The sequence below is a fragment of the Daphnia pulex genome, chromosome 1 (assembly GCF_021134715.1).
Source record: "Daphnia pulex isolate KAP4 chromosome 1, ASM2113471v1".
Classification (NCBI taxonomy): domain Eukaryota; kingdom Metazoa; phylum Arthropoda; class Branchiopoda; order Diplostraca; family Daphniidae; genus Daphnia; species Daphnia pulex.
This window is the reverse complement of record NC_060017.1, coordinates 675,417-703,140: the sequence shown is the minus strand read 5'-3', so window position 1 is coordinate 703,140 and position 27,724 is coordinate 675,417. Positions and strand designations below refer to the sequence as shown.

The 27,724-nt window shown below is 40.4% G+C and overlaps 2 long non-coding RNA genes across 4 annotated transcripts; one reads left to right on the top strand and one right to left on the bottom strand.

The window, feature by feature from the left end:
• Positions 1–5,018: 5,018 nt before the first annotated feature.
• LOC124195778 lies at positions 5,019–6,061 on the bottom strand. Of its 2 annotated transcripts, none has more exons than XR_006875429.1 (5): positions 5,959–6,061; positions 5,789–5,892; positions 5,537–5,728; positions 5,318–5,474; positions 5,019–5,251 (listed from the first exon to the last, which is right to left on the bottom strand). It is a non-coding gene; the product is annotated as an uncharacterized LOC124195778 (long non-coding RNA). The 2 variants fall into 2 exon arrangements; XR_006875442.1 differs by having other exon boundaries at positions 5,019–5,242.
• An 18,538-nt stretch (positions 6,062–24,599) lies between these two features.
• On the top strand, positions 24,600–25,450 carry LOC124195700. Of its 2 annotated transcripts, XR_006875386.1 has the most exons (3): positions 24,601–24,857; positions 24,914–25,113; positions 25,188–25,450. It is a non-coding gene; the product is annotated as an uncharacterized LOC124195700 (long non-coding RNA). The 2 variants fall into 2 exon arrangements; XR_006875379.1 differs by having other exon boundaries at positions 24,600–25,113.
• Positions 25,451–27,724: the final 2,274 nt, after the last annotated feature.

Below are 27,724 nucleotides of genomic sequence, written 5' to 3'. Positions count from 1 at the left end.
TAAAATCGCTACCATTGTCGATTAGCGCCTTTCTGTTTTTGCTTTCCCGTTTTCAGACCGGATATACTCGCCCCTCTCATTTTTTTGTCCCAAGATCTATCTGGGTTTTAATGCCTACTCAGGGTTAGAGAGGGAGAGATCCGAAAACTAAATTTCCACCCACTCCCGATCCTAAGATTTTAAAATTATATTTTCTTTTCTCTTCTACTCCGTTCCTCTCTTACTTTACATATCCAATTGTTGTTTTAACCATTTTGTGGGGATTGAAAAAAGTATCAAGAAAAATCGAAATCCTGTAAAAATTAAACCATAGTTAGTAAGGGGGGGATTTTGATATAGCTGGTATAATAATAGGCAGACGTAGTTTTATCTTGCTTTATAAAACGATGAAGGCAGTTTAAACGACCTAATTTGACCTAACATAACGCTGTCTACATTTTTTACTTCGAATTTATTTACCCCATTAAATTTATTTACCCATAATTAATTCCCCCTTTTACCCTGTGTTGTGTACTTAATCTATGTTTAGTTGTCTTCCTGACACGGAAGATACTGCTAGCTGATTAAGAAACCGACGAAGAAGAAAGTCTTGTCTCGTTATGTGGAGTCATTGAGCACAGCGGTCGGCTCAGTAGTTACCACAACACAGCTTTCTTATAAGTAAAACCAGTAACATCGCATCCATTAACCCAGCTTCAAATGTCGCTTAATACAAAGTTTCATCAGAAAATTAACATTTGGAGTTTTTTTTGCTGTCGTGCTAGAATGAGAATGACTAAGAGAAATATCTCATTGTCCCTTCGTAGATAGGTTTTAGGAGAGAAAACGGTTCAAATGAACAGGTGGTGGCGCAGAGAAGTGGCATTCACCTGAAAGCCAGGTTCTAACTGTAAGATTTCTCTGTGAATCCAATGCAAATTCCCATTTCTCCATCAGAGAAGAAAAGGGTAATATAAAGCTGGCTGCTTGTGTTCAGGCATTCTTTAACGTCGCGTTCGTTGTATCCGAGTAAAAGAAACTTTAAGGGCGCATCCTAATTTCTGGGAATGTAAATTATTGAATTGTTAATGAAAAAAGTAATAACTAATTCTTAAAAAAAAAGACCTTGAACGCGAAATTTTGAACGACGCCCTTTTCTTTCGGGAAGACTCGTGTTAAGGACATCGTTCTCTTTCCCTTTAGTTCAAATAAATTTTGAATGATGATTAGTATTCAACTGAACCCGTACTAAATAGGGTAAGAAAGAGCTGTATAGGAGAAGGAAAACATCTATAGGTCGGAAGTCTCAGCAATGCGTTCCCATCTCACTTAGGTTGAGATAATGGATGAAAGGGCGGAGATATCGGATGACTATCATTACTCAATCACTCGGCCACACGCGATTGATTGTTCCTTCCTTTATAACGTAGGACAGCAATAAAATAGAAGGGCATTCCACCAAGGTTTTCTCCTTGTTTCATTTCACAATAATGGGGGGGGGATGATGTTATTCCTCTCATCACTGCATTTTTATTTACTAAACGCTGCAACGCTATGTTCTCGCATTCAATGGTTGCTAAGATGCCTTTATCGAAACCTATACATCCCGGATAGCACAGTGTCTTTCGATGATCAAACACCTCCAAGGACGTAATTGGAGATCTCGTTGTCGTCTAAGAAACGCCAAGAGTAAATGTCACCCGATTCCCTAGAGCTAGAGATGAAAGCAGATTGAAAGAGTCAGTCAATCAAAAGCGAAAGAGGATCGAAACTTTATTCAATGGACGTTAGGTATATGAGCGGGATATAGAGCGTGATCGTAAATCTTCATTTCGAATTTGTTTGTAGATGCTCTGAATGAATCGGCGAAAGTTGTGTTAACTGTAGAGAAATAAAATCCTGCCCAATATAGCTATAACCTATTCATGACCTTCTACTTGTCTCGGACGTATCACTTTAAGTGGATTGAACGCGAATTACGCTATACAGCACAGCATGGGATATTCCGTTCAACGTATTGAAGTGGGGGTGGGGGGTGGGACACAGTTTGCCCCTCCGGTGGAAGCTGTCGGTGGAAGCGGCACAAATAGCTCTAGCCTGTAAAAAATATTCGTCAACGCTGTACTTTAACCTTGATCATCTCAACATGAACTACTTTTGGATCAACGTTTTCTGGTAGGCCTACTGAATATTAGGCAGCGAGCTGCAGTATAGCTTTATTCAAGTTGGGATGGTGGGTTGATGTTTTAGTTCTCTCCTCATGTTTTTTTAATCAAGTGCAATTTATCTCGAACGAATATGGATGCACCTCCCGTAAGATGGGAATTTAGAGCTGGGATTCGAAGCGGAGGAAATGTGTTGGTGGATTTGCGACATGGCTACATTTACTCCCGACATCCTTTCCGATCCCGACGATCCTGACATCGAAGCAACCGATGCCGAGTTATGGTTTCTTTTGGGAACAATGCCTATGTGGTCTTAGGGGAGCATTCTCATCCCAATGATCGGCAACTGATAAGGAACCTTGAGATGGAAAATTGGTGCTGCCTCGAAGCCATAAACTCACCTAGATCTCTTCATCAGATTTATCTAGATGCAACTGAAAGGTAAACGTTTCATGTAATAATTCTAGCATCACAATCATAGACTTTATTTCGGCCTCAGGCCAAGTAATTGTGTGATTTAAGTGATGTTATTTCGATTATCAATCATCATTTGTTGTTTTCCTGAAATTGCAGATTCCCGGGTGCAACCTTGACATTTCCCCAGGTTCGAAGGAATTTACAAAGAGCTCGTGCAAGAGCGCAACCTAGAATTCCAAACTCCCTCGAGGATGCGCACCAGTTAATAGAGAACAGCCCCATGTACCGGTATAACATAAGAATGAATTTCTTCGTCTATACCCTTAACTATATCGCTTAATTATTTTAGGATGTTACGTAATGGGCAAGGACAATTTTATTTCGGAGAAATAAGAAACGGCGATGGACTCGCCTTGGTTTTTATCAACATTCCTCTATTGCGAATTTTACGAATTACCACGGAAATTAGCATGGATGGGACATTTCGCTGTGTCCCCCGTTTTTCCCAACAGCTGGCAACCGTACACGCTATAGCCTACGGATATGTAATGCAGAGATTTTAATGATATTTTTTGTTCTCTGCCATTCTATGTAACAACTTTTATTCAGTCGTTTCCTGTAGGTTTTTTTTTGACGACAGCAAGGACTCAAGCGTTGTACACTTTGCGTTTGCAACGCTTAGTGGAAATCTGTATAGAACACGCTGGAGCAGAACCACAACCTGTGCGAATGATTGCGGACTACGAGCTGGCGCTCCTTCAGGCAATGCAGACTGTTTTTCCTGACGGGCATGCACGCGGTTGTTGGTTTCATTCTGACATGGTTTGTTTTTTTCCCTTCTTTATTAGATATTTTTATTTGTCATTTTACGCATTTTCTTTTTCGTTAGGCCATGTACCGATATGCCTGCTCCTTGGGACTTACTGCCGCGTATCGGGACATCCAAATTGTCGGACGAGTTATACGGATGTGTATTGCTCTTCCTCTCTTGCCGCACGGGAGAAAAGAAGAGGCATTCCAAGCCATTCAACTGTATGCACAAGCCGTTAATGAAGTCCCCGATGTCCAAGTCCGACTATCCGTGGCCCGATTTTTGGGTTACATAAGAACGTTTTGGCTGGATCAAGTTGGTGCCCCACGCTTCTCTGTCTACAATCAAGTTAATCGGACAAATAACCATATTGAATCGTGGCACCGTGGATTGAACGAAATAATGATGGTAGCCCATCCAGGATTTTGGGTCTTTATCGGTAAGTGTTGATAAATACTCGAGTTGTAAATGGCCATTGGAAGTAGTGCATTGAATCTTATGTTGACGGATTAATATAATTTTACAGGACATCTCCAACGAGCGGCGGGAATCGCCATTCGCGATTTGTTGGGGGTACAAGGTGGTTTGGCAGTTCGCGAATTAAGGCGAAGGAGAGACGTACGTCGAGACAGACAAATAGCCGATGCTACTAGTCGCCTTCAAGAAAACAGAGTAACACTCTTGGAATTCCTAATTCTGGCATCCAATTATTTCAATCGCGATGGCGTGATTCAAATGAACAATCATGCGGAGGAGCAAATGGTACGAATTTTATACTGATTGCCTTTGAATGCATGCCCCCAAATAAAAAAAATTTTCTGTCAATACTCTTTACTTATAGATCTTCAGAGAACCCGTTCAAATTGAGAGAATCGCTTTCGAGGTACTCCTTCGCGTTGATCCCATTGGTGCCGTAGAAATCCCTCAAGTTCCAGTTCCCGAGGAGAATGCTCCACCTGCCGAGGAGATGGCCCCGGAGCCACGTCGTATCCGCATTATTCGCCGTAGAAGCGACGAGTTTGTTGAGGGAATTGTGGGGGATAGACAAATGCATCGCGCCAATCTACCTCGAAGAGAGGACTTGCCCCGCCGTGAGGTCGCTCTGATCCCCCAGCACAGAATGGGGCCGTTCGATGTCTGCAGCATATGTCAGGAATGGCCCGCTGACTTGTGGATCGATTGCTGTGAGCATCATTTTTGCGAAGACTGTGTTGGGGAATTATCGCAGGAGAGAGTGGACAGGGAAGATGGCTTTCGCCTCCGAGCAAGTGTGTGCCAGGACTGCAGACAGGAGTTTTTAATAGCTTTTCCTCTGCAAAATCCGGCCCAGTTGGAGAACCAATAACAGCCAATAACAAATTCAAAAGATTTGTAACAAGAGGAGTTGACTGCATCTTAAAGCGTTTTATCTTTGATGTGTATTTGTCAGCCTCCTCTTCCTGCGCAACAATAATTTCGAACTATTTTGTCATTTACATCGCGTGCATTTCATGTAAAGAAAAGTGCTGAACTTCGCTAAGCTGTTGTTTTTTAATGTTTTCACCTGTTGAAGTCTTAACCTGCCCCAAAACCCAAAACAACCCACCTTGTCCTTCTTTTCTCACTTCACAACAGGGACCTGGAATAACTGATCATCTAGTGCGCTTTTTACATTGCATTTTTATTTCCAACAAAGATATGTACAACTTTTTGTCTTGAAGAGACAAGGAATTTGAATTTGTTATCTTTCATTAGTTATCTTTTTTGGGACAAACATGTTGCGCCAAGCTGTGAATCACACCAGTGAGGTCCCATGTCTTCTGCCATTTTGTCAGAAATCGCACAACTTCTGCTGAAAAGCATGGCTTCTAGCCAGCTTTATTATCAATGTCTGTTGAAACTTAAAAAACAAATTATTTCAAGAAAAGGAAGGCTATTATTATAGCACGGAATAACCAGTTAATACCTGAAAGTTTATAATTTTCGTAGCGAATTGCTAAAAATGTTTCATGTTCTACATTTCTAAACCGTGCTTTACAACCAGCTGAGTGTGTGTCCTGTCTCTATCGTAGTCTCAATAGAGCTCCATTCTTAACCACTGGAGAGATATAAGGATGTGCATGCTGCAAATTAAATAGAACCATAAATTAAGAAATAGCTTATTATACAAGAAAATGTGATCTACATAAGGCCATTGTGATTGCTGTTTGTATCCAAACGATAGTAAGTTCATAGAAGTAATTCTTGAATCCAAAGACAGGACCTTCAATCATTTAATGACATGCACACCAACACGCCAATTTATCTCCAAACCATTCCTTGCCATGTCTATGAAACATAAACTGGATTTGAAGTTTCAGTTCTTCGGTTTGCAAGGCTGAAAATAAAAACGAAGTATTAACAGTAATGAGAATATACCACAATAATGTGTGCTTACCACTGTATTCTAAATAGAACCACTTTTATTCTGCAAATCTGATGTTACCCTGATGTAATTTGAACTTAACACAGTTCTACCTGGCTAGAAAGTCCCAGGTGACCCTGTTCGACGAAAATTCAAAGGTTGATCTTGAGCGAACTGGCTTTTTGTTTTAATAAATAACTAACCCATATATGGCTTCAAAGGGGATTTCTCCCTCATATAATCGTTGGAATTTCACTCGCAATTGAGTAAAGATAAAATTACTAGTAGGAAATAGGAATAATCCATGACGCTTAGAGTTGTTTGTAAATAACAACCCACTATCGTCTGCTCAGCGTTGCCAGGTCTCATTGGTATCGTGTCGCTAAATACCAAAGACGCTTTGGTCTTATGACGTTTCGGTCTAATGATGTTCAGAGTTTTGTTCTTCTGTCACTAAAGTCAAATGACCACTTGGGCATTTGTCATTAACGCACAATTTCTTTCGGGCCTAGTGTCGCAATTTTTTATTTGTGGTCTAGAGTCACAAATGCACATTGTCTATTTGGCCTTCTGTCCGGCACCGGAAACCAGCTTTGGTGTTTTTTTTTTCAAATTAACTTACTTTCATTCCGCAAAGAAATAAATGAGTGTGATGAAAGAACCTTAGAAGAAGAATCTGAGGTGAGACGATCTATCACCTAATTTATCCTTACCTACATTCTCTGAGGTATTTTAAAATTCAAAAATAACAAGATGTCCATAATAATTCTTATACTTGTCTATTCGTTGTGCATCTTCCTGTTTCTGTTGTGACGGGGAAATTATTGTGACAGGTGTTTATCGTTTTCTTATTCGTTTTTCTTGCACTATGTGATGATTTGTTATCCCTGTCATACAAAATCTTGGTGACATCTTAACAATGATAACATTAGAATTCTGAGAATATTAAAGGTTTTAAAGTTTTCATGTTCTTGTGTTTTGTTCTAAACCTATCTTTTTGTTTCATGGCTTCTGAAGAGCGGCAAATTCGATCGTTTCTCCAGTCAGTAGCGTTTCCCACAGGTATGTTTAGTGTCTCATTCTGGTGGATTGCGAATGATTATTTTTTTTTAATCACCCCAGACTAAAGGACACTGTTGGTTGTTTTTTCTCAATGAATTTTTATTGTCTATTTTTCCCTTGTCCAAGTTTTTAAAATATCTTAATGTAGCCTAATTTCATGATTGTTATCCGCGTTAAATTGTTAAATTTTGCATTTTTACACAGTTTCTTTCTGTTTTTATCCAATACATCATTTAAAAATACCACCATACCCGTACGCGACAGATAGCTTAAAAGTGCTTTTTTATTTTTTCCCCGTTTCCCAAGCTTACGTTAGCTTACATTAGCTTATATTTCATATAGTAGCCCAAGAGTTAGGTTTGTTTTGCTTAACGTAGCTAGATTTTTTTTATTCCGTCGATGATGTTTATCTTCAAGCTTTATTAAGCTGAAAATTACTTATATTTTACCAAGCAGACTTAAACTCAGGTCATACTTTTTTTTAATAAGCTTGAACTTACTTTTACTTTTTCTTCCTTGGTTTTGATTCATCCCGGATTCACCTTAAAGTTACTTGAAATAATAAAAGTAATGAAAATAAAAGCTTGGACAAGCTTTCTTTTTATCATCTAGGGAAAAAATAAGCTGAAAACAGCTAAGATTTTCTTTTTGATTTTATGCTATATAATTCTTAAGTTAATGTAAGCTTATTCTATGCTATGATTAGAAAATTAACGATTATATAAGCTGAAAACAGCCGAAAACAGCTAACTTTTCTCCTAATTAATAATCAGCATATGCTGCAATCGATATGTACATCATCTGCTCTCTTAATCTAGATTCTATAATGTAAATTATTATTTTTACCGATAAATTGAATATTTTATAGTCTTATTTCTTACGGATATACCCTGCGCTTTTCAACTACCTGCGCCATATCAACTAAAGGCTAAATATACATCGAGTAATATATTCAATAAGAGCAATGTAAAAAGTAATTTTAATAAGTGATAACGATGCATTAAAAGGATTAAGGGAAAGAGAAAAAGAAGAGAAGAGAAAAATATATCTGGTGTAATTTTGGTAGTATTCATTATTGAGAATTTTAACATATCAATTAATGCCACATCAGGACCAACGGTGACCGTCAACAAAAAACGCAGCAAACCCTCATAACATCCGCAATTGGAAAGGTGACCCAACATTTGCGAAAAAGCTTAGAAATATAAAGGTTAGCTTAGTTAAGCTTAGAGAAAGGTGCGCGCGCGCAATTTCTTTATTTCCCCTTTTTTTTCTAGGATAGATGAGAGTAAGCTGAATCAAGCTTCAGAAAAAACAGCAATTCTTAGCTCACCACGAGAACAGCTATGTTTAGCTTATATATTTCATGGTTCTGTGTGTTGCAAAGTTAGGCTTTCTAAATCTTTAGTAAAAAACGAAATTTTTGCGTTTTTTCTAAGCTTAAAAAGTACTTTTAAGCTATCTGTCGCGTACGGGTACCATGCTGCTCTGTCTTTTCTTTGATCATAAAATGTAAATAGAAAGATAGACGGTAACGGAAGAAGAAATCAAATTTTATTGTCCCTCCTCTTCAACGCCTTATAATACCATAGCGGGAGTCATGAAACATGGGGGCCTTACTCCGTCGATTTAGACTCTGATGAGGAAAATAAAAAGTTTTTTTTTGCAAGAGGTTTCACTCTTTAGTATGCCCTTCGGCATTAGGTCCCACGAAATGGTCACTAAACTTTTGTTCGTTTTGACAGCTGTTCCGCATTTTAGGCGTTTCGCGTTTCGCTTTCGCAGTTTAGGGACAGCCGGAATATGGTATGCGTAGACGAGAGAGTGAAAATGGTACTAAAATTGGAATCGTCAACTATCGGCAACTCTGGTCGGGTGTGTGCAAGATACCAGCATTCCAAATTTCCAAATACCCCATCATAAGCTACACCATTATTCACTGATTGAATTTAACTATGAGGATTCTGTTGCACAGTTTTTGATTTATCTGTGCAATCTCTTTGCTCAGCATCAATTGGCTGAATTGTTTCATCGCCTGTTTCCAGAAGTTTATCATCTATTGAATCCAAAATAATATAATGTTTTCATTATTAGACTAAGCGAGTATACAACTTTTCCATTTTATAAAGTTACCATAATCATTTACTGACAGATTGTTTTCAACCACGATAAGGATTGTTTGGTAGATCAGGTATGATTTTGCCTCTGTAGAGTACCTCAATCGGAATGTTTTCCTGAATTTCTTCCAGCCGAAGCCAATTTTAACAATTACTGTATCATTATAGACTTATAAAAAAATGCACGACAACCATATGGTGTTTGTACCATTGACGTTTGAAGGAAATGCAGAAATTGTACTCTTGGTAACAGTCAGGATATTATCCCATTATGATCAAACTAAAGAGTCAAATAAACGCAGGTTTTCCGAACGACAAATGCAATTTGGACAGTAAATTGCGTCCCTATTGGTGCGTAAAGGATTGGCTAACAATCGGTGAAGCCCACAATATGATCGTCGAATCCATCCGTGCATCAATTTTGCTTAATTTGCTGGTGATGCACCAAGACGCAACATAAACGTTTCCGTTTATTGTCCCGGCATCGACAATGATATTGTAAACGCCACCAAAAACTGTGACGAGTGCAATAAGCACCTCCCGTCGTCACCACCTGAACCGTTTTGTCGTTGTTCACCGGCAACTCGCCCTTTTGAGCAAATTCATGTGGACCTAGGTGACGTCAACGGCCGTAATTTCCTCGTCATGGTTGATAGTTTTAGTGGTTGGCCTCACGTGGTCGCATTTAGCGACACCAAAACTTCCGCTCGTGCTATCATCGGCCATATCCGTACTTTTTTTTCCAGTGTAGGAGTTCCCGTCACCTTCTGGTCCGATAACGGGCCCCAATTTGGCGCAGCAGAATTCCGGCGTTTCCTCACTGACTGGGGAATCCTCCCCTCACGTCTTCGCCATATTACGCCCAATCAAACGGCCGCACAGAGGCCGAGATCAACACCATGAAGTTCCTCATTCGCGGTTCATTGACGTCGGGCGCTTTTGACGAAGCGGAATTCAAGAAAAGTATTAACTTTTTGCAACGCGTCCGTTCAGGTGGTGCATCGCCAGCACAACTTGTGTTTAACCGTCCGGTGCGCGATTGTCTGTCGACTCACCGCCGCTTGTTTGCTCCCGAATGGCAAAAGGCGGCCGACACGCGGGATAAACGGGCGAGACGATCAAAGGAGCTGTAAGTCGCCAATTACAATAAACGTACTCGGCCGTTGGCCGCGTTTGTTGTCGGCAACCATGTCCTGATCCCGCACCCCATCAGTAAGCTGTGGTTGCTGACACTAGAACACCAAAAATACTGTATAATAAAATTATTTCTTTTCAAAAGACAGTTAAGGCAGGAAAAACACAATTACTATTTAAAATGGTGTACGGCATTTTGGACACGGATAATTGCGTGTAAATCTAAGAACTAAAAAACTAATTAGAACGAAGCGCAGTGAAACTTATGATTTGATACATATTTTTCCATAGTGGAACCAACACCCAAGCGTATGCGCAGCTTGGAATGATGTTTGAAAAGCAGACAAAATATAGATTCTTCATAATCAGAAATGATTCTTTCACACGCCAGGCCTTCTTCGTCCCCAAGTCTCCGAACAGCTTCCAGTATTTCCTCCATAACCATGTTATAAAGGGGCAGCGTTTTCTCGCTAATAAAAACTTAAGCTACTTGAAATGGCTAAGTAAATAAAAAAAGGTTATGATTTGCACCAATTAAACACATTATGATTGCAGACCTATTGATAAACAAATTTGGGACCGTTTCAAAAGTTCCATCAGCGTGAATTTGTTTTGTGTGAAGGAGAGAACCCACAGTTGCCACAAAATAAAAGAGAAAGCAGCGCCGTTCCCGTAGCAGTCGAAAACGGGTCTTCAAAAAATTCATCAGAAACATCTCGAGTTCTCTTAAAAAGCAGTTACAAAAGTTAGAAGAGAAAATAATTGGCGATTTATCGTTTCCTCTTACCAATATTGTTGTAGCAAACGAAGCAAATCTTCAGCTTCGTCGAATGTCCTTGGAAGTGGTGTCTTATTTTCTTGTTTGATCCGTTGCATCCGTTTTTCAAGTGCTCCGTTAAATCCGATGACGACTTCTGAACACCTAAAGGAAGAAAATACATTTATTGATAATAAGGAATATATAACATTCAAGTGTTTATCCTTACTTGTGTTGCACTTAATCGAAAATTAATTTAAGGCTAACAGGAGTGCATTGTTCTATCACTCGCTTACAACATTCATTCACAAATTCAATTCTCCCGATATCTTCTGCTTCATTGGATGGCTATGTGCAAACCCTGTTTTGCGGTAAACATCGTCTCTTTTAATTAGACGGGAATGGCAATGAAACTATTTCTAGCCCTGACACCGGTACAACACAGATGTTTTCCTGAAACACAATTCATATATCTTAGTAGAACATACATCAGTTAAGAAAAATTAGTATGATAATAACGTACAATCTTTTAGCAGTGTGAAACAAATACTTGTCACCAGTCTTGAAGAGTTCGCCGTCTTTACTATACATTCTCTACATCTTCGTCAGTATTCTCGTCCTCACTTCCACTCGTTGAAAGATTATCAGCCATATTATTGTACAGAAGAGCACATACATTGTTAGAAATAGTTTGCAAAAATAAGTAAATGAAAACAACATACCATTAAAACACGAGAGAAACTTGAGCGACTTTGCAAAGCAGATGATCGATCTGATATGACGTAAGAAATCCTTCTGTAGCTTATACACCCCACTGGGCTCTAAAACTTGCTAGGTTCAAGAAAATTCTTTGGTGGTTAAGTCGAGAAAGGTCAAAACAAGACCCTTTCGCACCCGCCTTCAACAGTCCCGTCTTCACCTCACCCCGTCTCTTTTGGGTCTTGTTTACTCGCTGCTTGCTTTCTCGTGTCGCTTTCTGACGAACTGCTGGTTACGCTGATTAACCACACACAATCAGCATCGCTGAATGTGAATCCCGTTTAATGTTTGTCATACATTTTTAGCTTGCCACTTTCTATAAAATGGTGGCAATAAATGGCGATGTTTGTGTAGCCTTCTATATCGTATGAACAATCCATTTCAGGAACAAATTATTCGCCGTGGATTCTTTTCCTAAACCTTTGATCTACTTTCTTTATTATAATTTACTTTTCTATTGCCGTAAATGAGTGAATAAGTCCATTGATTGTCACAAGTTAAAAGTTAATTCCATTTTTCAAGTTCTTTTATTCACTTTCTATGTTTAAATTGTGTTTTCTATTCTATGTTTGAAGGATTCAAACTATGACTTCTTTGGAACTGGGGTTGTACGATTTGAATCTTTGGACTAAATTGTTTCCTTTGACGGCCAAGTTAATCTGGGGATCAATGGTAATAATTAAAAAAAAAATATAACACCTAATTTGATAATAATTTAACATACGTCAGCAGCAGAGTTACCCGTCAACCGGAATCATCATTGCATAATCTTTGGGCTCATAGAAGGGCTTACAGTTACTGAGCTTTCCAACTACAGTACCTACCTAAAGTTTGGGAACGCGCTAGAGAACCATATGAAAAAAGCTTTTTATTGGCGTTCCCAAAATTACTATTTTTTCAGAATGCGATGAATTTTTGGGACTTAACCATTAAGGGTAGGATTAAGCTATTTTTTTAGAATTTTTCATTCACGCGAAGGAAAGGTTTTTGGACGAGCCATAATTTTGGGAATGCTCCGTAGAGTTATATGTAAATAAGAGTAATTTAAAGAGCTATAATTAAATAACGGGTAAAGCTAAAACAACGCGGAAAACTTTTAAATTATGAGCAAGCTACTAACAAGCCTTTTAACACTCTTTATTTTCAGATTTTTCGCGTGATATTTAATGTAATCAATTTTAAATTGAAAATAGATTTTTATTCTACCCGTTCTATTCCCTTTCTCCCCCCCCCCCCCCTCATTTCCACCCCGCTTATGAGGCGGCGACAACTGGGCGTGTGTGAGTTGATCGTAATGCCTTGCGCTACTGTTTGAGATTTGGCCGCAATCCAAGTCGTCTGTAAATTAGACTTTACTCATGCTTCCAGCAGAAATTATTTGATTCGGCGGCTTACGAAGCTGAAACAGACGTAAATAGAGGGAGCAATGACCAACACACTTTCAATTTTGTTGGGCATAAAATAGTTGAAACGCAAAGTGAATAATGAAAAAGATTGGTACTATTATGATATTAAGTTGCACCCAACAAGGTGAAATAGGGCAACTTGCAGAACGAGAGCATAAAAATTTAAAAATCAAAGTTTGAAAACAAAAGAAGGTAATTGTTGGAAATTGAACTTTGTTGGAGGGTGTCATACCGTTAAACTTCCAATAATAAGTAAAGGTATGACACTTTTTCTTTCTAGTTTTCCTTTTATTTACACATTTCTATATATAATAGACAGGCTTAGCAACGGGCTCAACTTATTTCGGGTGGTTTTCTTCCGGACCCGAAAAAATCAGTCGTGGTAGTAGGTCCGGGTTCCACTGTGCAACGAAAGAAACACGGTAGCAATTAAAGTAAAAAATTGTGAATCAATCAAAGTGAATTGCCAGTATTTTTTTAGGCGTTTGGTGGCATTTTCTTTTGCAACCAATTTCTTCTTGAAGTTCTTGGAATCTTGCAGCACTTCCTTATTGAAGAAACTCTCATCATACTCCTAAGCAAATGATTATTTGGGTAATTATTGTTTATTTTATGTTTATTTTAAATTGAGACATTAAAAAGAGAGACATTAACACGAGAGACATTAAAAAGGGAGATTTTTTGGGGGAGGGAGGAGGGGTTCGGGAAAGTACAATGCACGGGAATTGCGGGCCAAATAAATGAATCCCATAAATAACTATTGTCGCTTCGGCTTCACTAACATTCTTCTAGCTGGAACTTGATCTCATTTGGCATACATCCTTTTTTAAAATTAAATAATGCTAAATGTGACAGTAATTCTGAAAATCCCTTAGTTTTTTGTTTGCAGTTAGTTACTTTAATATTTATGAGAGGGAAGCCTGGATATCAAATCGAGCTTATCTTTTATTTCCTTAATACTTTTACAACAGCATCAGTTATTTTGTATTATCACATAGTCATTTGCTAGATGTGTAGGTAATTATTTAAATCATATATCAATAGTTCTCTTACCCAATAGGACAATTTGAAACATATCATGTATGAATTATATCCACTGGCAAAAGCGTTATATCTGGAAATTTATGCAGACTCCAGTGCATTTTCACCATGCTTATAACTAAATTACCCTGCTCTACCTAAACTGAAGCCCTACTAACAATCTCAAAGTTTCAACCAATCGATTACACCATCCGCCAGGTGTGCGCATGTTGGTTTATACTATCTATATTCCACCACATTTTTTCTCCCTTGTTAAAATATTTCGTTCATCCCAGCTTTCCTTCTTGTCTACGAACGCCACGAATTTGTCCATTATGACCGCGTTCTGCCGTTCTACCAAGCCATTGGTTTACGGCCGTTCATTGGTCGCTAGCATGTGTATTATTCCTAGTGATCAGAGCGTATCACGCCAGGCTGCTGAAGTAAAGGCGGAGCCTTGGTTAGATACGATGTGATGCGGTACTCCATGGCGGTTGATAACCCAATCAATTAGGAATTTAATTTTGGGTCCTGCCGCACAGGACGGAATTGGTTGGGCGAGATCTAGTTTAGAGAAGTAATCTACGGCCACAATGATGTACCGGTTTCCCGCTTGAGTGATTGGAAATGGCCCCATGGGATCCATACTCCACCTCATGAATGGTTGCCAAGGCGGGGAAATGGGGTTCACTAGGCCCGCTGGTCGCCCACGTTGAACTTTCCTCAATTGGCAGAAATGGCAGCTAAGTGTCAGTCGTCGGGATGTTTTTGTAGCACCAGGCCACCAAAACCGTTGTAGGATTCTCTCTATAGTATTTGTTTGGACTCCGTGTCCACTGGAAGGATCAACATGACACGCCCTCGCGACTTGGCCTCTTAAAAACTTGGGCACGCAAAGGAGCCATGAATGCCCGCTTTTCCTTTTGTTCCATCGATACAGGACTTGCTTTTTAAGTCGGAAAACGTCTTGGGTTTGCGGGGATCTTCCTTGTAGCCTTTCGATTGCAGTCTTAAAAGTACGATCTGCATGTTGCGCCAGCGACAATTCTTCGAGGTCAATTTTGGTAGGGAGAAACAGGACAATTTTGGAGGGGCTAGGATACCAACTCTTGGCTGAACATCAACCCCAAAATTACATTAGATAATGTGGCTATCCTAAGGGAAAACTGTGGCATCGAAGAGAATTTTTGTCTGTGGCCTTTCCCACAACCAAATCGGAAACCCCCTCCCCAAAAGAGACTCCCTTTAAGCAAAGCTCGCAAACATCTTCCAAGGAAGCGTGGTGTGTATCGGGAAAAGTGGAAGTTGTGGGGGGTCGGGAAAGTGCGTCCGCAACTACGTTAGGTGTAGTGCAAAATTTTGAAATCGTACTCGGCCAGATCCATGACCCAGCGTGCAAATTTACCCGTGAGGTCCTTTTTCCTCAACAGTGACACTGCTGTTACGTTGTCACTGTAGAATTCCCTACCGTACAGATGTGGCCTGAGTTTCTTTATGGCCCATACTACGGCGAAGCACTCTAAATCGTTGGACGACCAGTTGGCCTCTATCGTGAGGAGTCTCCTGCTCAGGAAGCTGACGACTTTTTCTTCCCTATCTTTCTTTTGTGTCAGTACGGCACCCAACCCAGCGTAGCTTGCGTCGGTCTTGAGAAACAGTTCGGCCGTTTCGTCAAAATGAACTAAGGTTGAAGGAGAGCTGAGGGCGTCGACTAGATGTTTACAGGAAAGTTTCTGTGGTTCGTGCCAAACGAATTCCATTCCTTTTTTTAGCAGCGATATAAGCGGTTGCGCTACGGTCGAAAACCCACGGATAAACTTCCGGTAATAGGAAGCCAAGCCTAAAAAATGCTTGAGTTCCTTGACGTTGGTAGGTGGTGGATGCTGTGAGATTGCCGCTGACTTTTGTGGGTCCGGCGAAATTCCCTCCCCACTTACTTTGTGGCCCAAGTAAACAACCTCGCGACGAACGAACGAACACTTCGACATATTGAGACCCAAACCCGCATCCCCCAAGGCTGTCAGCACGAGGTCTAGGCGCTCGCAATGGAAGTCAAAGTCCCTTGAGTAAACTAGCACGTCGTCGATGTATACGAGGCAATGCAGCCATTTGTGTGAAGCCAGGACCTAATCCATCAAGCGCTGAAACGTTGCGGGCGCATTGGAAAGCCCGAACGGCATCCGCTTGAACTCAAAAAGCCCATCCTGGGTGACGAAAGCTGTTTTCTTGATGTCACTTTTATCGACTTGGACTTGCCAATAGCCCCTGTACAAGTCTATGGTAGAAAAGAAGGACGCTCCATTCAGACGGTCTAGAATTTCGTCGATTCGCGGAAGCGGGTACACGTCAAGAGTGGTAGCCTGATTGAGCCTCCTATAGTCTACGCAGAATCGAATAGATCCGTCCTTTTTCTTGACCAGAACGACCTGCGAGGACCACGGGCTGTCCGACGGCTGAATGACGCCACTCTTCCCCATTTCTTGGACGTGTTCGTTACGACCGTATTCTCCTTTTGTGAAATTCTACGTGGAGCTACGGACAGGGGTCTACTGTTTCCCGTGTTAATGACTTGTTGCAGCAGTTTCTCAGGCGGAATCTCCCCGACATCCGTTTTTTTCTAAAAGTGGTGTTTGTGCTTTGAAAGGATCGCTTATAGTCTCCGTCTTTGGCTCCCGTCAAGGGAGTCATCCAGTGTTACCCCAAGCTCGTTGTCTTCCATTGCTGACTTTTTGGGCACGCAACGCTACGATGGTTACGTTTTGCCCCAGGTCGATCGAATTCAGTTCCTGCCCTTGCCTCAGTAATACTGGTGAACGTCCTATATTTGTTACCTCAATTTCAGTTTTTCCCCCATCGATTTTGACGGCGCACCTTGGACTCACAAGCTCTCCCTCGTCGCCGCAATAGAGAAAAGGTTGGAAAACCAAGTCTCCGGATTCCTTCGACATAAGTTTTCCAGAATCACTCGCGACGGAATAAGGAGGTATTACGACGTCCCTCGACACTAGCAATGCTATCGATCCGGGACGAGTCGGCGCTTCGTCTCGAATATCCGGAGAACGACGCATGTGGCGACGCAAAAGGCGACCACGGTGTGGTAGATTCTCTTCTTCCTCTTCCGGAGACTCTGTGATGGTGCTGAGGTGCTTAGCTGTGGGAGGTTTTGGGTCCTCCCTGCGGACTTACCCTTCCAAATTGTTTGTACGGGGGAGGAGGGAAGGATTGCGAGTTTACCGTCTTCATATGTGAAGATCGGTTGAGCAGAGTCGACCCACCCTTTCGACAGGACGAAAGGGGACCGGGGATTTCAGCATGACGGCCGCCGTTATGTTGCACGTGGAGTTTCAAAAAAAACGGTAACGTTGGTTGTGCCTATCGGCCGGGCTTCCTCCTCTGTGAAACCCACTAAAGGTTCTCCCTCCCATGGGTGAATGGACCCATGCAATTGTTGTGCAAAATTAAAATCAATAGTTGAAATACACGCCCCCGTGTTGATCATTGCTTGGACTTGCCCAACTGGCGGGATAATTACAATTACTATGGGAGGGAGCGAAGGCGAGGCTATCCATTTTTGCCGACTCTCTAGGAGTGAAGAATTAAAGTTATATCGAGAAAAAAAGAGAGTAACATTAGAAAAGGGAAGAGCCGAGAAAACACCACCTTTTCTATGAGGAGTAGGAAGAATTTTTTATTGTGTCGTAGCCTTGAAATTGACTTAAAAAAGAAAAGGAAAAAGCTGAAAAAAACCTTTTATTTAATTCATGCGCGCATTAGATTTAAGATTTATTTTTTATTTTATTTTTAAGATTTATCGGGTCAAATAAGCAGCAATAATGACGCAAACAGAAGGCTTACTGATCCTAGCACAAATTCTAAGGATTTTTCCGATTTTAGGCCTGTTCCAACTGAAGAAAAAAAGGGGCTATCTCAGATGGGAAAATTGAAATTATATCGTGAAAAGAAAAGAATTACAGAGAAGAAGCAAAAGCCAAGAAAAGACCACCTTTTCTATGGGGAGTAGAAAGAATTTTTTATTGTTTCTGTACATTATAATGAGGGATTTGGATTTACCTTGAAGATTGGTTGATTGTGGTTGATTGAGAAAATTACTGATAATAAAGTTGTCTTATAAAGAGAAAAAAAAAACAATTAAATTAGATTGGCCCGGGTTCAAAAAGTAATGGGTTCCCGGATGAGCCCCCAGATGTAACGAGCAAACGCTCGTCAAATGCACTTAGATTCCTTAGATAGAAGAACAATCAGTGTATTGCAGCTGAGTCCAAAAAGATGTGCTCTAGACCACTTGACAGTTGACAGATCCAACTCCCAGAACACCGAGCGACGCGAGTCCGTCTGCTTCTCTGGCTGCTTGCACGCCATCTCGGAGTCGCCCGTAACAGTTCACACTATAATTGTAAAATTTTATTAATAATTAAAATTACGGATACAATTTTCTGTCTATGTTCTCCTTAACAAGAGTCGAGAAAGAAATGTCAAAACGTGAAATTATTGAAAGGTTGATGCCGAGTCCACACTACAGACGCTTCTTGCGTAGTTTCTCTTTAGTAAATACCCGGGAAGGCCGGGATGCATGCAACGCTGTTTGCACCAAATAAAAGATCATTCAAATTTGCAAGATGCTTAAATACTTAATCGCGCAAAGAAAAAAAATGGGTGAAAGACAAGATTTGATTAAAATGAATAACAGTTAAATGAAAAGAGCTGGATGTTTTGATGGCACTGTATCTTGTGTTGTGAAAGCCACTGATCACAGATTGCAGACGCCGTTCTGTGTTGCGCGTTCATTACAGGGTTGTTGCCACTGATTCTCTAGATAAAAAAGAAGGAAGACCTCCAGGAATTCTCGTTTTAAAGAATTAACGCAAGTGTGTGTCTAACGAAAACATTGTGACTCGATTTCACATCGAATCGTAATACGGTGTGGTCCAATTAAGGTCCAGCGCGTATTCAATGATTTACGGGGGTGTATCCAGTTTAAACACTACCGGACACTACTACCTTCCCTTTGGCTTATTTGCATACATTTTATCATTTAACAACTTAAATTAATTTTATCCTGAATATTAATTACATTTAAGTACGAAAACGAAGTTTCCATCCGCCATTCTCCTCCTACTCGCATCAATTTGCATACAATAAATAAAAAGGTTATTAACAAATGCATGAAATAGCAATCAAGTCTGTTAGATACGGTGAGTGGAGTCGCTTGCTGGTGCGGAATAGAATCACGAGACTCGTATGATAATGCAACCGCCCACGCTGAAATTAAAGTAGTAAACTTTCAATGAGAAAAAATATACTTGACGTTTGATAAAACTTACAACACCACACCACTCACAGATGGCAATCACGTACTCATCTGGTGCAGAAGTGAACGTGGCCGATAAAAAAACGTGACGAACAGAAATCTTTCCTCGCAGCGCAGTGTTGAAATGTGTTATTTCGGAGCAATCAATCATGTGATCAGCATGCGAATTCACGGAAAGGAAATGACGAGGAAAGAAAAATCATCAGAAACGCGATGAGTGTATAGTTTGGCCAAAAACGAGTTGACGGCTTTTTTGCTCAGCGCAAGTTGGAGGAAAAGTTAAAGTAAAAAATAAAAAAACGATCTAGGATTTCCTGGAACTATTATGCTCGAGTTATTGAGAGAGCAATTGCGGACAGCACTCGAGCAAAGCAGATTGACAGCAACCGGAAATGCATGCTCTTATTGAGTCACCGTCGTTGCTGCTGCTATACAAGTGGATCGGAGATGAACAAAGAAACCATCAGCGGAGAGGAACGTCCCAGCACCGAAATAAAAAATACAAAAAGGGGGGAAGTTGTTGGTGATTTCCTTCCCACATTTTATTTTGTGACTTTTTTATTTCGCTTTTTATCCAGCTGCTAACAACTACAAAACGCGCGGTGCTTCCGACAGTCGTAGGTGCGAAGCGAAATTGATGGTAAACTACCGTAGAGACGCAGAGTATATATGTACGTACATCTGTTTGTGCACCGTGCTGCAGCTTAGCGTCTGTAATAATCCAACAATGTGTGTGCATATAGCCAGACGAGCGGCAGCACTATCGGGATAATATAGTTGTGCCGCTGGTATTCAGATATTATAAGCAGCAGCCTCTCATCCAGAGATATATACTAGATCAAGATGTGAAACATTCGAATCAGAATCAAACAGATAGTGATTTGCGAGTACTGCGAACCAACTGGACGGTGTGCCAGCAAAGCAACGAATGAAAAGTATTGCTAGAAAGAGAGGGCGGATCGATGCGTTTGAACACGAATCCGTCCATGTATGTGAGCAATGACTATATATAGACCCAGGTAAAGTATGGGTCTACACTTCAAATAAACGTTTTTAATTCAATTGATGCAATTTTTGTAATATTGAACGGAACAAAATGTGTGTCTATGTCTAGACACAGGTCAACAAAAACCTTGAGAACCTGCGATGAAGCCTCGTCTCATCAACCGGGAAAAAGTAGGACATGCATGTTATCTCCGACTTTGATGTATCGCAAAGATGATGGCTATATTTGTTTAGTTCTGGTTGGCCTTTGTGCGTCATATACAAACAACGTTCATATTTCAGCCGACCACAATAGCGTATCTATAGGCAAGAGAATGATGTTCACAAAGAACCTCGCAGAGAACAAAGTCTATTCTTTGTTGTAGCCAACTACATTTCTATTAACGGTCCATCAGCCTCAATTGGAGAATAACCATTTTAATCCATCTTCCTTTGGCGCCCAGCAAATGATGGAAAAGTGTTCTTCTCGTTTGAAAACCACGACCTTTTTTTCGTAATACACTTTTGTCAGTTATTTGAGTACTTTTAGAAAATTATTTCTAGCGGAGAATATGATACTGGTATACTGGTATATTGGTATATTGGTATTATTATTTTACTTTTGAATTCCGCAGTCAAATCATTCAATTCCTTACGGCCAAATTTCTCGTCTGGATGAAACTTTATTCACGCAAGTTTTTGTCTGTCGCGTTATTCCGACGGAAGGAGCAATAAGGGTACGGGGAGATTGATGATGAGAACGTAGATAGATAGATATAAAGACTTTATAGATAGCAATATACGTATAGACTGCTGGTAGCCTATAAGTAGTGTTTTAGGAATTTTGGTTGGTATGGAGACCAAAGAAATAAGGAGAAAAAATATAACAATAAAGAACCGAGACCGTCTGTGTGTACATGTACTATATAGATGCTCTCGTCGGGGCTCGGTAAAAGAACTTGAGAATAAGGAAAGACCGATATAGAGAATAACATATGTGATGAAAGGATATTCTGCTGATTGTTTTACTTTGACGTAAACTCTCTATGCATATACACACATCAACTGCATAGGGTCGACGAGCAACTTGCAAGCGCGGGTGTAATACCGTACAGAAAATAGGGACCAAGTGTGTCCTACTCCAAGGATTATACTATATGTAAAAGTTACAAAACGCTGGGTGCGAGGCCCGGCTAAAACCCTATAATGCGTTAGTGTACAGTATGGTCCAAAAAAATCCGAACACCGATTTTATTTTGAAAGCCACCTACCCAAATTGCGGGAAACTATGTTTCACTTTTGGTATTAATTTTGGGGGGCTAGGAACAAAGCGAAAGGTGGGAAGAAGGTAAAAGGAGTAATAAGCTCATTTAGCCACCGGTCATGCCTTTCCCCAAAAAAAATCATGAATGAAACCATCCAGACAGGCTGTCTGGAATTTCCTTTGCGGGTAAAAACGAATAACCGCATTGCAATAGCCTTGGACCTTAGGTCCTAGGCTCACCGTCAATATTTCGACAAGTGACAAGAGACGGAAAAAGCTGTCCAAATCCTGCACCATAAAGCGGGAAAAATTCAAAGTTATCGTAATGTTGCTTCGAATCACGTTTCATGCAAGTCAATTTTGACCGAATGTCGTGACGTCAATGAAATCATTTCATTGGCGATTATTAATCATTTCCTATTATTTTTCTATCATTTAATTAAAGAAGTAATGAAAAAAGACGACAAAAAAGTTAATTTTAAAAGAGATTCCATTTTTTTTTAGATGCCGAGATTTGAACTCGGGACCTCAGGGGTAGGAGAAAACCCCCGTATCCACTAGACTGGGACTGGGATACTGGGAGAAATTGTCTGATTAGATGGTCTCTCGTTTAGACTTCTGTTGTCAGGCTGAAGGGCAATAGACTAAATATTTAAATTATTGTTTTGTTTTTATTTTTAAAATAAAACTGTTTAAATCACTCTGTGTTGGTCTAGTGGTTACGGTAGTTATCTTTGACCCCTAAGGTCCCGAGTTCAAACCACGGCATCTTCAAAAAATGGCAACTTGTTTAATTGACAATCAAATTGTAGTTTTTCATGCACATTTTCCAGGTTTAGTTATTATAACACTTCGATTTGAGAATAAGATGCACTGAATAGATGTCAGTTTTATGGCGAGGAGGCGACAGTTCTACACTGGATGTATTTTACTTTTGTCAACCGCGGCAGCGGGAAAGGCGGGGGAAAGGTGATTGTAAAACTATTTTGTTGATTTTTTTTATATTCCGTAAGTCACGAAAAGTAGAGAACATTAAAGTCCCGTAATAGCTAATAGGGAACTCTTTGATCCGTTAGGTCACGAATGAATACCTGTCTTGTCAAGGTCTCATTAGAATCCTTTGTAGTTTCGTAAGCATTATACACTCTTTCTCTTTGCAGCGGAAAATGCTCTTAGCAAGTCAACTATTTAAAAAAAAGCTTTGAAGCTTTGATGACTTATTGAGTTAACGATTGAATGCACAGATATTCCCGTTTGAAAATAAAACGACAGCCAAAACAGAATGGGTTCCTTTCCATGGCTTCTTTTCGGGTACAATTTTTGGCGGGTGTATTATATCAACATTCATGTTGTACATACAAGGTGTCTATCAAACAGCAGTTTCCAATAACGCGTAGCGTAGCGAGGAGGTGGGGAATAGGGGGCAGGAAATATAAACAGGATTAAATCAACTGAGAACTATTTACCGAAAACAAACAAAATAAAAATGAGGCGCAATGAAAAATAACTGATCAATACAAGGAGGGAAGCTGATTGTCCGCTTAGGGAAAAACTTTGTGAGTTTCCGTGTTTTGTACGTGTTTGTGTGTTTACATTAGGGGGAGGGGAACCAGTGATAATTGCTAATTTTCGTGAGAACGAGCGGTAGAAACAAAAAAAAATAACGGAGGAATTTTCAAAGTTTCTTGTGAATGAAACACGTTCTCTCGGGAATGACTTCAGTAGTTGTTTTCTATTGAGTGTAAGACACAGAGATGGGATTCACAACGTAAATGACGTTTTTGAACATCGTAGTAAATCGCATTTGACCCGTTGGCAACTCCCCAGAATCCTCGTACACCTTAGCCAGAATCTTGTCAGAATCTTCAGAATCTTTCCAGAATCTTAAGAATCTCATAGAATCTTCAGAATCTCGTAGAATCTTCAGAATCTCACAGAATCCCGTAGAATCCCATAGAATCTCGTAGAATCTCCAGAATCTCACTAAATTTACCCCCTTTTTTAACTTTAAACTACCCCAAAACCGTCTAAAATTCCAGATATTTTGTGAATTTGGTCTTTGAAAAGCTCCAATTGTAAAAAATGCACTAGAAATACTGCAAAATGTAAAAATATGGGTTGCGCTAAATCTTCTTTAATTTTCCCTCCTTTTTCCCACCGCTGGGTGGCGTACACATTTTTTTATCTGCTCATGAATGGAGGATGGGGTGGGAAAAATTTATGATTAAAAAAACTTTATTGATTATATGCCATTAATTCCCAGCAATTAAAGTTAATTTTCCCCGTATATTTTATTTTAAAATTAATAATCTGGACTTTTAATTCAAACCTATCAAATTTCTAACTATCAGATTACTTCATCTTATTTGAAACTACAAAACCTATTTAGCACCTTTTCCTATCAGTAAATTATCTTAAAGATAATACGATGTACATGTCTATAAGCTGTATAGAGCATGCCAAAACGGAGCTACGCCCACTACGTAACATAGTGCATACTTCTGTCACGATGTATCAGGAGAGGTGGGCAAACGCAGTAGGGCGCCCCCTCTGAAAACTGGGCCAACTTTCTGAAATTGTGTACACTTCTGCCGCTAGGTTCTCTAGTGTTAGTGGCCCTGAAATTGGGCGCGAATTATCAGAAGTAAAGCGTCTGCCATTGTTGATAGTAGATTTTCCATTTCGTTGTTTCGTTTTATAATTTCGTTCTTTAACTTAGGGTGATGTGTTTTTGATAAATCGTGTTGCGAAATGGTGAAGTGTTTCGTGGTTGGATGTTCTACGGGATACAAATCAGCAAAAGAAAATGATGCTAAGGTATTTAAACCACCCAAAGAAGAAAGGCAATTCATTTTATGGGGAAAGAATCTTGAAAGAAGTGACAGAAAATTTTCAAGAAAAGATCATGTGTGTTCTAGACATTTTAAAGAAGAATTCATCATCAAGAACTCTGTAAATGGTGGTGCCCCATTGAGTCGTTGGAAATTGAGAGATGATGCCAGCCATACCAACTCTTGTTCTTGGTAAGTTTTGCTTTATAAATAATTCCTGTATGATTCATGAACTGATTTTAAATTATGCAGATTACAAAGATGGGGTAACCCCAAACAAAAAGTATCGGAAAAAAAACCACCTCTCCATTATCAAACAATGGATGCCATAAACAACCAGAAGAGAAACTTGATGGTCGAACAACATCTGATGTGAACAGTGCTGAAGTCACTCTTGCTGGAGAGAATGGTCTGGAACACACAACCCAAGGAACAAGAGGTGAAAATTTTAAAAAACTAAAGCTAAACCTGTATCAAGGAAAATGCTAATTTCAGATCCCGTTTCTGCCTAAGACTGTTATCTGGTAAAGGTAATATGTGTTACTTGTGTGAACATCTCGAAAAGATTCACTTGGACATTGGAGTATATGTCAAGGCAAACAGTAATTGAAAGAATGTCCGCAAGAAAGAAGAAAATTTAAATGAAATCAAAAGTGCTGAAACAAAAAATTCAACGGAAAGAACTTGTTGTCAAGGTACACTATTAAAATTTGTAATTATTTACAAATTTCGTTCTTCTTCATTTAACTAACATCCAATTATGTCATAGAATCTTCGACTAGCAATTAAAAATGTCAGGAAAAATGTCACTGCTGCTTGCGAAAAGGCAATAAGTAATCAGTTTCTTGGGCTTAACGACCAGGTATATCATGCTCCCAATTACTATTCCCCTCTATGACGAGTACGTTTGTTAGATTCCAAAATTTTAACTATTTTTCTACCAATGACCAATAATAACGACAACACTACTTATTTTTTTAAATTTCTTTGATTGAAATCAATAAATTGTAATTGATTTTACGTTATTACAAACTAGCATGGTGTTAATTTTATTTTTACTGAAATAAAACACCCTTAAACCGCGATGCTTTATCCACAATGGTTAAACTTCGCGCCAGATTTCAGGGCCACTAACACTAGAGAACCTAGCGGCAGAAGTGAGAATGATTACCGAAAGTTGGCCCAGTTTTTTCCTCTCGTGTTCGCCCACCTCTCCTGATACATCGTGCTTCTGTACAGAAACTGGGCCAAGGACTAGTGGCGCCTCTAGCGGAATTTTGGGGAAAACTTGATTCAGAATCTCGCGGAAATCTCGTAGAATCTCTCAGAATCTCTCAGAATCTCTCGGAATCTCTGAGATTCTGAATCCTCGTACACCCAAATTTTGAGTTGCCAACCCGATTTGACCTCGCATTTGACTTAGAAGAAACTGTGCACCGTGGCCATGCACAAACGCAAAAAGGTTGACCAAATATACATCAATTGTTTTTTTCTTTATATTAACATTGCATTCCCCAGCGGTTCTTTCCTTCGCCGTCTATCTCCCAGTTTCTGTCGCTCTCCTTCATCACTGGGACTGACACGTAAACAAAAACCAACAAACACTTTCTAGATGATCCGAACGTGCGTCATACTAAAAAATATGAAGCAACAGTCTCTTTGGTAGGTAAATAGGCTATATATATACATATGTATATATATATAACAATGAATACGATAAGCCACAATCAGCAGTGAATGAAACACAGGAATAAGATAGGATTGTTACTCCTCCCTCTGATACAATCAATCAGAGAATTTCGCGTCATTCGACCCCCCTTCCAGGAACGCTCAAGAGAGATAACAGTTTTGGTTATACGAGAGAGGCAAGTGGGACAGAGATGAACGAGAGGGCCAACAAAAGGAAGAAAGAAAATCAAGAAAAGGAAAAACTGAAAATAACGAATGGGGGAAAAAATGTGTGATCCATCACGTCGGAAGGTGTGTAGTTGTCGTTGAATCAATGATGCGTAGTAGATATATTTTAAAATTTTGTTGAGATATGATGATACGTTGTATGGAGGACCCTCGTGCCCCTATTTAAACAGGAGAACCCTCGTAAGCAGACATGGACGATGTAGCCTGGTGATCCCGAAGGATCAAGCGTAAGCGCTGGAGCTCCTGGCTGGCCGTGATCAGCTCCGAATGCAACTGGAATTCACGCTCCTTTAATCGCTTGATATCGCGCTGGCAACTCTGTTGAAAACACAACAATTCAATTAGATTTCCTTTTTCTTAAATGAAAAATCCCAGCGTCAATACCAGGACAAATCTACTTACCACGTTCTGCCTGAGTAGTTCTAGCTTGTCGAACTTTAGATTATAAACCTCCTGTTGAAGCGTTTCATTTAGCCGGATATGTTGTTGCTCCTCTTCCGGTTGGTGATGACCACCTGGCTCCGACTCGCTGTTGTTACCATAGCAGGAACACGACTTGCCGCTCAATCTCTTGGCCGTGGCCGGAGTTTCGGCTGATGACAGGCTCTCCATTCCCGTGTCTGAGTCCTCGGTGGGCGGACGCGGAGGTTGTTGGTGGTGGATTGGATTGGTTCCAGTCATCCGCGACCCCGTTGCCGCTTGGTGAATGTTCTCCATCTCGATGCTGTTCAATGACGAGTCGTCGCTATCAGGAACGGTCATACGAGCGATTCACGAAGGCGGAGTGTCCAGCGATGGGCTAGTAGACGGCGAGGCCATGCCAACCTGTTATACGGCCAACTGTAAGGACAGAGACGACGATTTGTCGGCAGCCATCAACGCTTTGGACAGGCCGCTCATGTTGCTGCCTTTGCTGCTCAAACGCAACGTGCTGGCCGGAGTGGAGTCTGACGAAGCGTTAGACCAGTTCATCGAACCTTTCTTGTTGGACGCACCAGAGGCCTGTGCGACAGCACCTTGTTCTTGCTGAGCTCGTCTGGCCGACGACAGGGCTTTTCGAACCGTGTCGATAAAACGAGCGCCTCCGCCGACGGGCGCCGTGTGCTGGCTGGCCTCCGTTTTGGCGGGGGCTTCAGCCTGAGATGATCCGCTTAGCAGTGGCGACGACAGGTGTAGGAAATCGCAAGTTTTCTTGTGAAGATCATCGACCAGATTGGACAACAAGTCCGTCCGAGTCCTCAGTTCGAGCCGGGCAAACTTTTGGGCCTTGTAGCAAGCGTTTTCGGCGGTATTTCGTTTCTCCGCCCGCTCGTGAGAGGAGTTCGAAGTTATATCGAATTAAAATCCAATATTTAGCTTAACTATGGGAGTTCTAAATTCGAATGCTTG